The sequence below is a fragment of the Mustela erminea genome, chromosome 1 (assembly GCF_009829155.1).
Source record: "Mustela erminea isolate mMusErm1 chromosome 1, mMusErm1.Pri, whole genome shotgun sequence".
NCBI classification, from domain to species: Eukaryota; Metazoa; Chordata; class Mammalia; order Carnivora; family Mustelidae; genus Mustela; species Mustela erminea.
In genome coordinates, this window is record NC_045614.1 from 85939525 (window position 1) to 85956234 (window position 16710).

The 16710-nt window shown below is 40.9% G+C and overlaps 1 protein-coding gene and 1 pseudogene across 3 annotated transcripts in view; one reads left to right on the forward strand and one right to left on the reverse strand.

Moving 5' to 3' along the window:
- Positions 1 to 1101: 1101 nt before the first annotated feature.
- LOC116600823 lies at positions 1102 to 2065 on the reverse strand (annotated as a pseudogene).
- Positions 2066 to 10412: 8347 nt separating this feature from the next.
- Positions 10413 to 16710, forward strand: part of TBC1D5 (TBC1 domain family member 5) — a 550005-nt gene continuing 543707 nt past the window's right edge. For 2 of the 3 annotated variants that reach the window (XM_032332146.1, XM_032332153.1), the window contains exon 1: positions 10423 to 10503. The gene's annotated coding sequence lies outside the window, so the exon portion shown is untranslated. Of the gene's footprint in view, positions 10504 to 16710 lie in introns of all 3 variants that reach the window. The other variant, XM_032332177.1, reaches the window with a different exon arrangement.

Here is a 16710-nt window from a genome sequence, read left to right on the forward strand (position 1 = left end):
CGCAATACAGTGTCACAAGAAACTTGACCAGCTTTGAAGGTTGCTACCTTGTGCTTGCCTTTGCTCATTACTCTCCATTTTTTAGTCTATCTTTATATTGGAATTACTCACCATGTTCTGTCACGGGACTTTGTATTGCCTCCCACTAAAGTAAGCACTTGAGTAAGCACATTATATTGACATTGAACTTAGCCGTATGACTCGCTTTAACTAATAGAACGAGAGCAGAAGTAATATAATAGCGTGTCACTTTTGAGCAAAAGTCTTAAGAATTCTTTAACGTTTCTACTTGCTTCACTTTTACTGCTGTCATCTGCCGCGAGAAGAACATGAACATCCCCTATGTAGCTTTGGTCCCAGAATGAAGAAGACATGTGGAATAGACCCGAACCCAGCCCAAAGCCTGGAGTCCAGCCTAGCCCAGTTTGGCACAGCCAACCCCAAATGAGATTATGTGAGCCACAGCCAACTTGCAATCCCTGAGCGAGAAAAATAAATGCTTCTGTAAGTTACTGAGATATTGGAGTTGTTTGTTATGCACCATTATTGTAACAATAGCTAATTAATACTTCTCCTGTTATTGATGGTTCTTGTGCATTTGCTGCCCTGTATGCAGGCTCAGTCCTTCTGGCTGGCGATTCAAATGGCTGGAATATCTGGAGCATGCCAAGGACTATATGAGATATTTCTGCTCTGAATTCCCAAGCTAGCAGAGAGATGTTGCATACCTTCAATTTTCATATTTCAGTCACCAGTTTAAAGGACCTCTAGATGGGCATTCATTCATCCTTACAAAATGGTCTGGTGATTTTGGGGTTCAACTCATCCATTTGAATTGTAGGGATCTCTGTGTAAGACTGTCTGCCTTCTTACATTCATGTGTCTGGAGCATTAATGTATTTGGGCAAACCCCTGGACATTCTCATGAATTAGCATGTGAACCCAAGAAGTTTCTTCATTTGAGTGGGCTAAGTCCTTACATCTTTTTTTTTTTTTAAAGACAAAAATAAAGACCATTTATTTTAATAAATGTCTATTTTAATGTTTTTCACAATAGAATAAATGCTTCTCTTGATGGCTGCAGATACGTAAGGCTGTTTGGTAGTATCCAGAACCACCACAGGAATGGTTGTTTTCCTGATTGGTGTGTAGTCTTCAGTAATTATAAGGAATTACTTGTCTCGAACTGCTGTCAAACCAGCAGGACTGCATTTATGCATCCATCATTTTCAGGATTGTTGGTAACCTGGGCATATTTTCCCCAAATAACTTTGCCTCCTTGTGTCACAAGGCCCAACTCGCTCACGTTCACCTCAATTACAGTACCTTTGGTAATAACACCCAAAGTTGTATATAGTGGGGATGAAGGATTTTTTTTTTTACACCAAGTATTGGCAGGCAAAAGGTGGTTTTCAATTCAGGTTGTGTTACATGGGCCTTTTTGAAACGTAAGCCCATTGGCCTAATGAATCTTTCATATTTAGGTGGTTTTTGAGTAAAGCCATCTCCAACAAAGTAGACTTTAGTGACCATTCTTTTCCATGCTTTCTTCTTTCTCTTTCCTGTTCGAATAACTTTTAATACTTCTGTTTCTCCCCGGGCTCGAACTTTGGGTAAAGGAACTCCCCATTTTCCCGCTTTCTCTTTTCGTTTTTGTTTAATCATATTAGAAAGCACTTTAGCTCGAGACTGTCCCTCCCTGTCCAGTAGATATGCAGGTACTGCTCCTGTGGAGTCTTTTCATCATTCTTTTGTTTAGTGTTTCTCTTTTCATGCATGTTGATAGTCTTTTTCATCTGTATTTTCTCAGCATGGCGCTGTTTATGGTAGAGCTTAGCTTTCAGACCAATCATCTTTTTTGCCTTCTTTGAACGTTCATGAACCTCTCGACCTTCTTTCTTTCTCTTTTTCTCATGGTAATCCAAATGATAGCCATAGCACTTCCGGTGTAACTCAATATATTCATTTTGTGGCATGGTGATGGCTGCAGAGCTGTGGGGTGCAGCTGTCGGGGCGCAAAGAAGATCTCAGTTTTCGGGTCTCCCAGACCCACGACCTAACTCCACGCCAGTACTTACATCTTATTTGTGTGCTGAATAGACTCTAGAATAGTCCCCAGTGATACTGAAGCGGAGAATCTAGGTAAACCATGTACCAATTTAGGACCTGCAGAAACTGGGAGATTATAAATGTATGTTGTTCCAAACAGCTACATTTGTGGTAGTTTGTTACACTGCAATAGAGAAATAAAATACTATTCAATGGTGTAGCAAGTTGATGATTTCCATAATGTGATACATATTTACTTTTATTCATATCAAACATTTATTGAATACCTACCAGATGCTAAGCCCTTCTTAAAATACCGCAGATATGGAGATGATACTGTTTACCCCTGAGGAACTCACAGTCCAGGAAGCGTCAGACATTCACGCAGCTGGTCATAACGCAATGGGACAAACATTATAACAAGGATATGAACTAAATGGTATAAGCCATGTTGCTTGTTTACACTTTTCTTGGCACAACATTGTAAGCCTGCACCTGGAAAAAATGTGAGGGTCTCATATGGAATACAGACACAATAAAATCACTGTTGAAAGGTGTTTACTAAGGAACCATCTGTACACACCTGACCAAGAAGAAGTAATCCAATGGAAATAAATGCTCTCACAGAGAACAAAAGCTTCAAAGAAATGGCTTCACATAATTGTGATCATGACTCCTTTGTCCTTCTACAGAACTGTTGAAATCAACACTGATTATCTCCCTCTTACAAGTTCTTTCTCTTTATAGGATAATGTTTTGAGATATAGTGCTTCAGAATAATAAAGCTAAGACATTACTTTTACTGCATTGCCATTTAGGCATATTTGTGGGTATATCATAGAAGTTTGGGCAGTACAACAAAAATAGCTCTGTCTTTTTGATGTCCAAAGTAAAGGCCAGAATTTGCCAATTTTTGCATGCAAACCATGAATCCCAATCATTATTGCTGTATCTAGAACAATTTGCTCCTTCTTCAGACTGCAGATGTACTTTTCTGATAAAGACTTTTCTAACTGAGACTCCAAGATATAAAATAATATAAAACAATACATACTTTTTAATTGAATGGTTACCAGATGCTTAAATACCTTACTTAATAGTGGGTTATCTCAATTAGTGTTCACACCAGCCTGATGAAGTAAAGGTTATTATTTTCCCCCATCCATCTCACAGATGAAACTGAAGCCACAGAGTTTAGATAACTTGCTTGAGATTATACCTTTAATTAGTAATAGGACTTGGGATTTGAAGTTGTTCTAGTCCTGATTCTGTGCACTTAACCTCTATCCTGTTTTCTAATGACTCTGACAGTTCCAAGATCTTTACAGGTAACTTTGAGCATGATGTGCTGGTGAAACGAAATAGCGTAATGATGCAAATATGGGCCTTGCAGTGTCAAAGCATATGATATTCTTCATATATCCATAAATATTGACATTGAGTCTTCTAAGAGTAAGTGAATTTATCTGTTCTAAAAAACTAATCTAGACATTCTTTGGTGAGATTCTTCATATATCAGCTTAGAATATAATACCTTATATATTATATCAGGGAGGGTAAAGGGTATGAGGCTCAAAAAAGAGATAAGAAACCTCAGTGGTTTAAATAAAGTAGAAATTTATTTCTCTATACTTTAAAGGTGTAGTGGGGCAGTTCAGTTTTGGGATACAGCTTTCCACGAAGCAATTTAGGGGCCTGGTTTCCTTCCATCTTGTTGCTCTGCCAGCTATATACTCTGCCATGTCTGTGTTCCAGGTGGCAGGAATAAAAAAGAGGCAGTAAAGAGCAAGCAATTTCCTTTTAAGCAAGTAATGTGGAAAAGGTACACATTGCAACTTCTTACACTTCATAGATGAAAACAAAGTCACATGGCCATACCCAGTCACAGGCAGAATGGGAAATGTAGTCTCCAGACAGAGGGCTCTGTGCCCAGTTAAAAGTCAATTCCAATGGAAAAAAAAAAAAAAGAGAGAGAGAGAGAGAGAGAGAGAAATAAATTTGGAGGGGAAAAGGAGCCAGCTGTCTATTACACACAGGTAGGCAGATACTACATATAAATCAATTACTGGTTTTAACATTTTTTTCTTTTTTTGAGGGGAGTAGGCTCTCTGTAGAATAATGTCATTTTTGTTATTTCATGACTGGGATGAGAGTTAAAATGACTTTAAAGCCTAATATCACTAATCAGCTGGTTGAGCACTTACTGATACCTACTCTTTAATTATATGGTTAGTAAATGGATAATTATTCTATATTAGGTAAGAGCATTTTGAAATTATGTAACTAACAGAAGGAATGTAGTGAACATGTGTTGTTTTGTCTGCCAAAATTTGTCCTCATCTGAAAAATAGCCATGAACTTTCTTTAGAAAATTATCCCCCTCCTTGTGGTTGTCAGCTGGGGAGGAGTGAACCTTATAAATGCTTTCTAAGCAAAACTACCTTAAGTAGTTTTTCTCTGCATTCAACTGCTCAGGCTCTTTTTTTTAAAAAAAGATTTTATTTATTTATTTGAGATAGAGCGATATAGAGGGAGCATGAGTAGAGGGAAAGGTAGGAGGAGAAGTATGGGAGGGGGAAAGGGGAGTGAGGGGGAGAAACAGACTTCCCGCTGAGCAGGGAGCCCAACCTAGGGCTCTACCCCAGGACCCCAGAATCAGTACCTGAGGAGTTGAAGGCAGATGTTTAACCATCTGTGCCATCCAGGCACACCTACGACTACTCAGACTCTTTATTACCACTGTGTAGATTCGGTCCCATGACCCCAGCCCTGGGGTCCCAGTAACATGATCTCTGTCTTGTGTCTCTTCAGCTGGGGATAATATAGTTCCCTTCAGCTGTTGCTAATCTCAGGGCAACCTCCCCATTGCTTGTTTGGGCCTCACCTGCATAACTCATTCCCTGTATTAGATTCCCTCTGTTATAAATAAGTAAAATGGTTTCTAGGCTCCTGGTCAGACATTGACTGATGAAATGGCCTACTTCATGGGGCTGTTCCAGTTCTAGCCACACTCCTCTAGCCATGTTCCTTTAATCTCAATTCTCAATTCTCCCAGAAAAAAGAAATCTTTGTTTCAGGTTCTTGATTAAGGATGGAGTTGGGGAAAGGGAGAGGTGATTGAGCCTTGTGGGAGATATTATTATGCAGTAGAACAAACAGTTCCCAAACTGTCTGTTACAGAAACACAGGATGGGGAGGGGAGGGGCCAAATGGCCCTTATTATCTCATAAAACTTTTAGTAACTTTCATTATTAGCCTCACAATCTTTATTATAATCTTAATTATCTTTACAATCAAAATAACTCAAAGTATATTATTTTCTTAGGAGTGAAAGGTTTTAGCTTATTATTATCCCTAGCTGAGGTTAGCTGCACTTAATGGATGAGACGAAAAGATTTTCAAAACCACAAACACAAAATAATTAAAGAATTTAGATTTTTTGAAATGAATCATAATTGTACCCTGTAGCTCTAGTCTGAGTATGGGCCAGAGGAAGTCCCAGAATGGGGGTAGGTTTCAATTTTTGTCCTCACAGATGCAGACACCATGATGGGATTGGATGCACGTTAAGTGTTACCAAGAAAGTATCAGTGAAGGATAAAGGGAAGGAAGTAGAAGCTGGACTAGGGAGAGACCAGACAACAATGCAGTTCTGATAACTGTAAAAGCTAAGGGGAAAGGAAGTAAGATTGACCAAGAAGATCTTAAGACTTCGAGGAGTTATAAGAAAGTGTTGACCATGCCAGTGGGGAATCTTTAAGCCAAAGCTGCCCATTAGAGGGAGCCTGCATCCCTCAACAATGGGCCTGCACTAATGCCCCTGCTGTGCTCAGTCACTGACTAGGAGGAGCCCAGGAGAAATATGATCTCAGCATAAACACAGTTGTGGGTCTGGCAAGACAACAGCTGAGGCTAAAAGTCAGCTGTGCTCCTTAGAGCAGGAAATCTGAGCAGATATTTCCTTGGATGCTCTACCACCGTGTACTCACTAAGGGAGGAGATGATTCCAAATGCCAGCTCCACACACAGCCCATGTTTACCATACCTTCTCACCACCACATCGCAGAATGTACATCATGTTATTATGTTCTTCTAGGTCCCTATGGCAATTTCAGGATCTGAATGTGGCCTATTTACCTAGATGTGCTGAGTGGAGTTGAGGGAAAGGGGTATATGGGTGTTGCCCTGGCCAAAAGGGTCCCGGCTGAGTGTCCTCAGAGGCAGAGGCCTAGGAGAAGACTTCTACCTTTCCAGGAGAACATCTGCATTTGTCTGTGTATGTGTGTACTTCACGCTCTGTCATGCCCAGATACAGAGAATGCACATAGATGCCAAGGAAGAGAACCAAGTTGTAGCAAATTTAAGTGTCTTAATTGCTATTTTTCTAAGAATGCTGATGTTAATTCAAATTTAATGTTTCTACCTTAAAATATGAATTGTATTATAAGTAGCATAACTCAAAATGAATTTTCATATAATGTTTATGTTTTATGGAGTTATTAATCATCAGCTTTATTATTTTAGTTTCTTTTTCCTAGATTAGATTATAGGCCAGTCTCAGCCCTGTCAGGGTACTCTGTAGCATTTAGGGACTAACAGACTCCTCAGGTTTTCTTTTGTAGATTAAGGATGTGAGAAGTTAGAGAGAAGCTGAATCCCTAGAGCTACTGTTGTGGCCTAACGGATGGGGCTATTCTGTGGCTCTCTAAAAGGCCACCTGGGCCTCCTAGCCTGAAACCACCCAAAATAGGTGATGGAAGATGACTGGGCTGGTTTTCCACATCTCTTCAGTCCCTGCCCCACAATAAACCTCTAAGGTAATCTGGGTACATGTATGACACTTCCTTGCAACATGGAAAAACCTGACTAATTCTCAGTACTCAGTAATTCAGGAGAGTGATGAAGAGGATCTGAGGTGAGATGCACATGGAGCTGGAGAAAAAAAGCCCATTACCTGGTGACTGAATGTGGTAGGATAAAGAGGAGTCAGGGGAAGCTCCCAGGTTGTTTGTTTGGAGTCTCAGGGGGATGAATGCACTACCAGCAAAAGACAGAGGCAGGTTTGGAGATTTGCAAAACTCAGTTTGAGCAGGTTGGGTTTGAGTTGCCTGTGAGGACACTTGGAACACATCTCTAGCAGACAGGTGGATACTCTGGTTACTTATTGCTAACTATCTACCTACCACGAAACAGGTTTAACATGACACTTTTATTTATTTGTCCATAATTCTACAATTTGGGCATGGTGGAGAATAGCTCATCTCTGTTCCATGTGGCATCAGCTGGGGCAACTTGATGGGGCTGGAGAATCCACTTCTAAGATGGCTCACTCACTCACATGCGTGGTAGGTTGTGTTGTGTCCAAAGGGAGCACAGCTGGGGTGATTAGCCCAGGTCCTCAAGTTTTCCTCTATTTGGCCTCTTGAAACGGCTAGGTGAGACTTCTGACAGCATGGCAGTCTTGAAGTAGTTAGATTTCTTTCATGGTTCTTCTTCCAAAGGGCAAAAACAGAAGCTGTTGTCAAAAATAAAACTGAACAAACAAGGAAATAGATTTTATGCAGACTATTGCAATGGAGAGAGTACCCAGATTTGAAGATCAGAGAGTCTCAGCAGGGCTTTGCCTTGTACTTTTATAGGGAGCAGGTTATCAGTGGGAGAGGACTTTTATAGGCAGCAGGTTATCAGTGGGACAGGTTATCAGTGGGATGACTTATAGTTGTAAGATAGGGAAACCGAAGGAACCCCATGAAAGATGGCTTTATTGCTGCCTCTTTTCTTACTAAGACCTACATACCCACCCTACACATGCCTTATAGTACAGATAATGTACATCTTCCTTGCAAAGGTCAAGGAGTTAATGATTTTTTGGAGACTTCCAGCACAATAGATAACATCTAAGGAGTGACCAGGTGGGGTCTTCATGAACATTTTCCCCAAATCCCTGGCTCCAGGGCGTAAATGACTTATGGAAAACACTTAAACACTCATCTTTGTTCCTGGATGTCTGAGAAGACATGTGCACAAGACCACAGTCCTCAATAAAAACAACAGACCCCAACTAAAGCATCTCCCAGATGCTCTGTCTGCACTCTATGTCTTCAATAAACTCTCCTCTTGGCTTGCATTTGATTTTTATCCTGTGCAAAGACAAAGACCTTCTTGGCTAGTCTTGTGGGAACCCCTCTGGGTCCTTGGACCCCTCAGCCTGCATCAGCTGGAATTGTTTTGTAATCAGGAGATGTCTTAGTCAGCCAGGGCATGTTTGTCTGTGTCTAGGTAATTTCAAGGCAACAAACAGTTCTAATCTCAGCTAATCATCCATGAGACAAAGGGTGTTGAAGGGTTTGTGCCTAACCTTGTCAACAGGTTCAAGCAAAAAGGAAAAGATCTGTTTTTGGTCTTGTCACAGGTAAGCAAGGAGTCATCTGCCAGTCTTTTGAGAAAGAGTGGACAGAGTCCTATCTAAGTCATACCGAGAAGGGTGGTTCTTTGTGGTAAGCCGTTTCCCAGAACACAAACAGGTTGGGGGTTTCTTAATCATTTCTGTTTTCCATCAGTACAGGTTCCAGAAAATTTCAGTGTTGTCACTGCAAAGACTTCTTATGGCTTCAGCCTGGAACTGGCAGTCATTTTGCCACATTCTATTGTTTAAAGCAGTGACAGGTCCAGCCTAGATTCAAGGGGAGAGTATTACACAAGCACATGGATATCGGGGTTTATCATAGGCCTCCAAAATATAGTCTCTCATAGAGTCTGAACCTTGGACTGGATGTATTTAGAATGGGGTGCTACTAGCATATCCTGGGTGGTAGCTGCAACTATCAGGTGGGATCTGTGTGCATCTATATTGGTAAATGTAGAAAAAAGTCCATCAACATTTCAGACCTATCAGATTGGAGGCTTGAGGGCTGTGATTTTCCTAGTTTCTCAGAAGCCCTTGTAAATACTGTTTCTTGCTTAGCATTTATCCCAACATTTTCTGGAATTTTGTTGCTAGTTATAATTCCTGAACAGAATCTAGGTATTCACCCCATTTAATGGTAACAATGACAGGACTTAGCCAGAAATGATATTTAGTAAGTTTTTACATTTTAATTATTTTCCCTGATTAGACTTGGCGAGAGGCATTAAGTTGACCTGTCTAGCTCCTGCAACAAAGAGGGCCAACAGAAATCGAGGGAATCCCTGTGCAAAGGGAAGGATTTTGAACAAAGGTCTCCCACACAGGGACCCTCCACGGAGGCTAGCTAATCTTTGAAAATTTGACCTTTTTCTTTCTTGGTTCCCTTCTTCTGGACTCAACACTATCAATTTGTTTTGGAGCTCTTTGTGAAGATAGGCCAATAAAAGACCATAAATCTTTTTTACTAGGTGAAGCATTTACCACTCTAATTGGCATTCCAATTTAAAGGCTTTCATTTTCGAGAAACAAACACCAGCATTCCATATGCTAAGGTTAAAGGAAATCTTAAATCATGAGTAAGTAGAGGTGGAGGACAAAGACCTAGAGTTTAGGCATTGCCTGTGTTCTGTCAGTCATCTGAATTTTACTGAGATACTACAATGCTGAAGACACATACTGTCCTAGGTTTTTAGAGTAGAGATAAAATCTGAGCCTAGTATTGCGGATTTGTGAAACAAAACAAAACAAAACAAAACTTATATGGGTTATAACAAAGTAGATCTGCATAAAATGTTAATGACTTCCCCAAAGTAGAGTATGTTTCAGAGTAAGTTACAGGCTGGGATCTGAAGCATGAATAGGAGTCTACTCAGCTGTAAAAAAACGCCCATCAGGCCATTTACACGCAACTAGGAAATGTAAATTATGAGGTAGGAGGGCCAGCCTATTAGGAGTTTCTCAGGGGCTGACATCTCTCTTACTCTCAGTCCCACCCTGGGGAGGTGGTGGTGGGTGTGAGTGGTGAAGTCTCCGTACCAGGTTCCTAAGGCTACAGCTGCGCGCAGGTTGGGGCGCAAGAGAGAGGACAAGGAGAAAGTTTGGGAGGGGGTGGAACAAGCCCTCCCGCGCATGCGTACTGGTAGCCGGCCGGCTCCGCAGAGGGTTTGGCCTGCGGCTCACTCCCCACGTCGTGCCTCGCATGGTCCCATAGACTGGGCCCCGAGAGCGAGCGCGTTGCGCGCCCGCGCAGCCTCCAGGCCGGGTGGGCGCCTGCGCACCAGCGTCCTGGGCGCTTGAGCCGCGGGGTTATTAGAGGTGGAGCGCGGCGAGGGCGCGCGGCAGGAGGCGGCCGCCGTTACGCGAGCGTGGTCACGTGGTCGCTGGTCACCGCCGCCGCCGCCCCCTCCCGCCCTGTTCTCTTTCTGGTCGGGCCGGGCCCGGCTGGTTCCGCGAGCGCCCGGCAGAGACTGAGGGAGAGAGAGAGAAAGAGGAGGGGAGGAGGAGGAGGATTCAGGGAGTAGGAGCTGGGGAGCCTTTCTGCGCCACAGGTAAAACGAGATGATGATGATGATAATCGTAAAAAAAGCCGAGCCCCCTGAGCGCCTCCGCCTCCCTCCAGTGCAGCCCCACATGCAGTCGCTCCCGCCCCGGCCTCCCCCTCTGCCTCTCAGGACCATTCCCGCCTTTCCCAGCGCCGCTGCTGCAGCTGCCGCCGTCTCACGGGAGGGCCTGAGGGTGCTGCTGCTGTCGCCGCGAGCGGGTAGCCGCACCGCCCCCGTTTGTGCGCTTCCCGGGTCGGCGTGGGGGTTGGGTGGTGGGAGGGCGGCTCCTCTGGCTCCAGGGCAGGTAGGGCTAGGGGGCTGCTTCCCCCAGTCCGCCTGCCTTCCCTGCCTCGGGAGGTTGGGGTCTAGGCTGCAAAGCCAACTGCTGCAAGTGGTCAGAGCCTGGTGGTTGGATTGTGGCTCAACTTCCTACTTGGTAAATTTCCCGTTCCTATCAGCCCTGGGCGGCATGCTTCCTTCCTAGGCCGGAAGCGAAGCGGGCCCGGAATCCCCAAACCTTTCAAAATGCAGCTTTTAGCTAGAGAAGCCTTTCGTCTTTGAGGAGAGCAACTGTACCCTGTGTTAGTACGACTTAAGTTTATTCACCTGTAAGAACACGCAAGTTGAGGCCTTTAAGGATATAAGAAAAACTTTGTGAAAGTTGATCCCTCCTTCCCCTCCTTTTCCTGGAAAAACGAACACAGACCTCCTAAACAATTTTTGGTTCTACAAATGACCTAGAGTTCGTTCAATACCTATTAACTAGTTTTAGTTTCAGAAATATTATTTAACTTAAAGTTCACATCCTTCAGATTTTTTTTCTGAATAATTTTCGGGAATGAGTTCTATTTGTCAACTCCGAATTGGACTAAATCCCGAAATTGTAGCGTACAGGTTGCACGGCTTTGGGCCCGATTGCGCAGGGATTTCTAGAACCGGTCATTATTTGTACTTTGTACAACAGAATATAGTACAAAGAAACTGTATATTATTAGTGCGCTGTTGCACAAAATACTGACTTAAAGCAGGTAGTAGTAAATGTAGGCATTATTGAAAACAAAACTTTGATCACTCACATTCATTTGTATGTTAGTCATTTCTCTAAATGAGCTTTTCTGATTCCACGTCTTGGAATTTTCATACTATATCTCTAAATTCAGATGTAAACTTGAGCATTTTAAATTTTTACAACTATCTGCAGTAGAGTCAAACAAGTGCTACTCCGACTTTAATATGCATAGGAATCCCTTGGGGCTATCCTTTAAAACGCAGATTATGATTTAGTAGGTCTGTGATGTATCTTGATATTCTGCGTTTTTTATAAGCTCTTAGGTGGTGCTGGACAAGGAACAATTCTTGAGTAGCATGCGTCAGTGATTAAGTGCTTTAATTCATCCTGAGTGTAGAGGTGGTTTGAGAGAAAGCAACAGGCAGGATGACCTGAGAAAGTTCCTCTTAGGGCGCTCCTTTATGAAAGGTGAGCAGGCTATGTTGGGATTCCAGGGGAGGGGATAGTAGTTCCGAAGTGAGTTGCCCAACCTGGAGAAGTGAGGATGCCGCTTGTGCATGCTGTGGTGCATATATCACCTGGACTGTGAATTTTCTGTGGAAGCCTGGTGTATTTCTAGCTGAAGGACTCAGCTGTGGGTAGTTGGGTTTTATCAACTTATGGACTATGAGTCCTGTGTCTCTTTGTTGGGATAAAATTTTCTTTTATTAGTGAAAGTATTGAGTGTTTGCTTTTTCTCTCAGTTGAGCAATGCATTCCTGAGCCTTGGAAACAAACTTGTAAAGAATTTAGGGTCTCCACCTGCTGAGATTATCCTAAATGGATTCAGATTTTCCCCCCTAATCTAATCAAGAAAATGTAAATTGGGAAGTTGAAAAGTGTCATATTTAACCTCATACTTTATGTCTATAAAAATCGTTGTACCTAACTTTTTAAAAACTTTATTGAAATGTAACAGCAATTGCTTTTAGCACCGTAATTTTTATAGTTTTCATTCTAGTCCTTACTTTGCCATTGTTTCTTCATGTTCTTAAATATTTATGACTGTGCTTTTGAAGCACGAAGTGCTAGACACTGTTCTAAGCACTTTATGTATTTTAACTCATGATGCTTACAACAGTCTTTAAGGAAACTGAAGCAGAGAGAGGATAAAAATCCTATGCTAACACAGAGCTGGGGCTCTGGCTGGCTGACTCTACAGTCCATACTTGAATAAATCTTCCGAATGTAGCTTTTATGGAAGAAAATAAATTAAAGATACTTTTCAAAATTCCCTTTTCCTAGTATTGTTGAAAATTATGAGATTTTCTTTCATTTTAAAATCCAGACTTCTCATATTTTAAAAAATTTCCCCCATCATATAATGAAAACTTGCCTCAATGCTTGTAATCTTTCCTGAAAAAGATACTGAAATTTGCAAAGCTTTATTTGTTTGCACCTGTGTGCCAGGCCAGTCTCTTTCAACTCTGTAAGTCACTGTTAAATGTGAAAGTAGTGTCTGCTTCCTTTTGACTCTGCAAGTTTTTGTTCTTCATTTTTGCCTATGCTTCTCTTCCACCTTCCACCCCTTTTCCCCCTCTATGCATACATAGTAGACTTATCTTGTATTTGTTATCCTAATATTTAAGATTTTTTGCCGGGGGGATTGATGGGTCACTGACTTTTTTTATTTGACCAGTAAGGATGATAACAATCTAAGCATGAGTCACCGTTATCATATTTTAACAATGGGAAAGTCATAAGGACAACTTCAGTGTTCTTTTGTCTCTAACTGCTGAAAGCTTTGTCCTGTATCAGCACCAGCCTGAGGAGTGGTGCTTGTACGCTTGGTCTAAGACATTTCTCTTAACATGGACAGATGATTAGAATGGCAGTTGTGTTACAGTGTGTGTACTGGAACTAGAGAAGTGAGATTTTGTGGCTGTGGGTAGTTGTGGGAGGAGGAAGTGAGAGGAGAAAGCCTATGGGCTGATTCTAGTAGCATTGATTCTTCATTAACTGGGATAATAATTTGGGAAGCAAGTCAGTATAACAACAAATCCCTGTTGTAAAGGTTTTCTCGAAGTTCATACTCTGTTGTGATGTCTGTTGTAATGTTATGCTGGTCAGTCACTTAGTCTCATAGTGCCTCAGTTTTCTCAACTTTAAAGTGAGGATGATAATAATAAGTACCTCAGAAAATTGATTTGAGGATTAAATGAATATTTTTGTGTGTGTGTATGTATGTGTGTATATATGTATGTATTGTATATATACTTATATAATGCTTGGTGTCTGTCCCATAGGTAATGCTATCATGGAAGTGTTAGATACTGTGTTTTACTTTGGATAATCTACAGTGTGGCTGATTGTATCCACATAACCAAGACTGACTGTATTTGAATGAACTTTATGGGAATTGTTTGGTATTTGGAATTTATTTGGTATGAGGCTGTATGGGCCAGCAAAACAGAAAGTTTGTACTTTTTGGATTAAATACAAAGTTGGTATAGTAATGCTCTTATTCCTTTGGGGGATTAAATATAAATAAATATGGTTTTGCTGCTCAGATCTTTCAAAATAAGGAAGTAAAGCTATAGAAATAAAAGATGTTTTTAGTGGTGGTGTGAAAGGATTGGTTTAAAATTTTCTAGTGTAGTGTTGTGAAGCCTAGAACAAGGTCATCTTATTTATGAAGGCTCTTATGAGTATAACTTTTACCTCCCTCAGCAGACTCCTTTGCTCCTTGAAATAATCCATCTGTCTGTGCATACTCCAGACCTGATCTACAGCCCCTTATCTAAAACCCAGGGTGACATATGTGTCTCAGAAGTAAAATTTTTGAAATTTAGAGAATTAATATAGGGCATAAGCTTTATATCCTGAAACCTCCTGTGGATAGGAACAATCAGCCCATAGTTGTACACATTAATTTTCTCAGCAGATTTATACATGTTCACACTAAGTAGAATAAAAAAAGACCATAAAAAGCCTCCTTTTAGTTAGGCTGTATTTTGTTGACAGCTAAGAAAACAGTTTTAGTTTTCAGAGTTTTTTTGATTTTTGGAATTGGAGATAAGGGGTTGGGATCTCTGTCTCTCTATATTTTATCATAGTACCTGTCTCTTTGATTAGAAAAAGAACTGGATTATGGGATTTGTGTGTTAACATTTTCTATTTTTAGCACCTGTCGTGGGACCTGACATGCAAAAGATGCCCATTAAGTGTCCCCTAGTTTGGACGAAAAACCTCTGAAGATCGTATCATTCAGTTATTGTGCTACATGTGGTGTCTCTGACTCCATGAAGATATTTAGTAATTGTGGATTTATAATTTTTCTTGACTCAGTTGCCTAGGGAAGGTGGTTATTGGATTACTTTTTTGAGATAAAATAGACTGAGGAGATTTGAAAAAGGCATTATAGATGATTGCAATTTTTTTTATAAATTTGTGTTGACAAGAATTGCTTATATTTACCTTTTTATGGGTCATGAAGTCTACATTGAGAATGGTTTGCTTTTTATTTTTATTTATTTATTTTTAAAAGATTTTATTTAATTGTCAGATAGAGTATAGGCTGGCAGAGTGGCAGGCAGAGGCAGAGGGAGAAGTAGGCTCCCTGAGGAGCAAGGAGCCTGATGTGGGACTGGATCCCAGGACTCTGGGATCATGACCTGAGCTGCAGGCAGCTACTTAACTGACTGAGCCACCCAGGCATCCCCAAGAATGGTTTGCTTTTCAAAAATGATTATATTTGGTTTTGTATGATAACTTATGACAGACTAGTTGTGGTATATCTAAAGAAAATGTTGCTGTGTATGAATATCTTGGGTTGAATAATTATAGTATAATAGCTTAGCCTGACATTAGAATTTTTTTTTCTATTACAAAAGATAATGCCTATTGTAAAAATGTTATAAAAACAAATTATCAAAGGTAATGGTCTGCACTATTGGGAATTTCGTCAGTTCTCTTAGGGGGTTATGTTGTCTTGAGAGAGGCTGAAAAAAAAAAGTCAAATTTGTACTGCAAGTATTAGTTTAGAAAACCGAGTTGCAAATGTTGGTTAGCAACCAAATTTTCTTACTGTTACTAAACATCTAAGTAAGATAAAAAGGTTGAACTAAAAAAAGTTTGGGTCTCTGCTTGTAAATACCGATCTTCAAAATGATTAAATCAGGGAGAAGTAAACCCCCCACTTCTTATGTAACCACCTTGGGGGAGGTGAGATGGAACTGCCTTCTGGTGGAGTTGGGTGGTATAGCACTGCAAGAAGACTGAGCCTAAGTTACAGGTCCTGGCTCTAGATGGGTCCATTTTGTTTGCTGGTAATTAGTGGGGATCAGAATGGACCCCTTCTGGTTTCCCAGAATAGGTACCTTTGGAGGTATTCCAGTAGCTACCTTCTAGGAATCCAAGAGGAATTACTAACATTATATCTCTTGCCACCCTGGGGTGAGATGGTGGATTGATTGCTCTGGATTCTTGGTGGGGGTTGCGAGAGAAGGTAGAGTTGGTAGGAGATGGGTAGATGGCACCACTTTCTCTGTGCATTGGTTAAACTAGACTTTTTTTTCTTCATGAAGTCCGGGAGTCTTGTAGTAAGAATACTCATTTTGATAGGTCAGTATGTATGGCATAGGGAAGCTTGTGATAAATTGGCCACCTCTCTCCAGTCTTCATTACTCTTAGTAGTTCAGGGGTTAATTTTAAGATTTTTACCTGTACTCTGTGTGTGTATGTGTATTGTAGGTATATATGGATAAACACATGTAGATACACCTGTTTTTTAAACTAAAAGTGGGTTTATGTTATTTTATTACTTGTGTGTGTTTTTCCTTTAGTATTTTATATTACTAATGATGTTACTCTTCTACACACTTTTTAGTACTTCTATGACTGTTTGATTGTGTGAAGGTGATGTTAGTAGTCCTCCATTCTTGGACACCTAGATTCCTTTCAATTGTTATATGACAGGCAGTGATACACTGAACATTATTGTAGCTACTGTTCCTTTGTGCCTATGCACTAGAATTTATTTAGGAAAAGTTGTTGTGAGTGGAATTATTAGAAGGTCCAAAGATATGCCCATGTTTAATAGTTTTGAAACACATGACCAAATTGCACCACTTTACCGTTAACTACAAAGCTGAGAGGTCCTGTACTTGCAGTTATTAGGTATTTTCATCTTTATTTTATTTGGGCTTTATTTGGGCATACTTGAC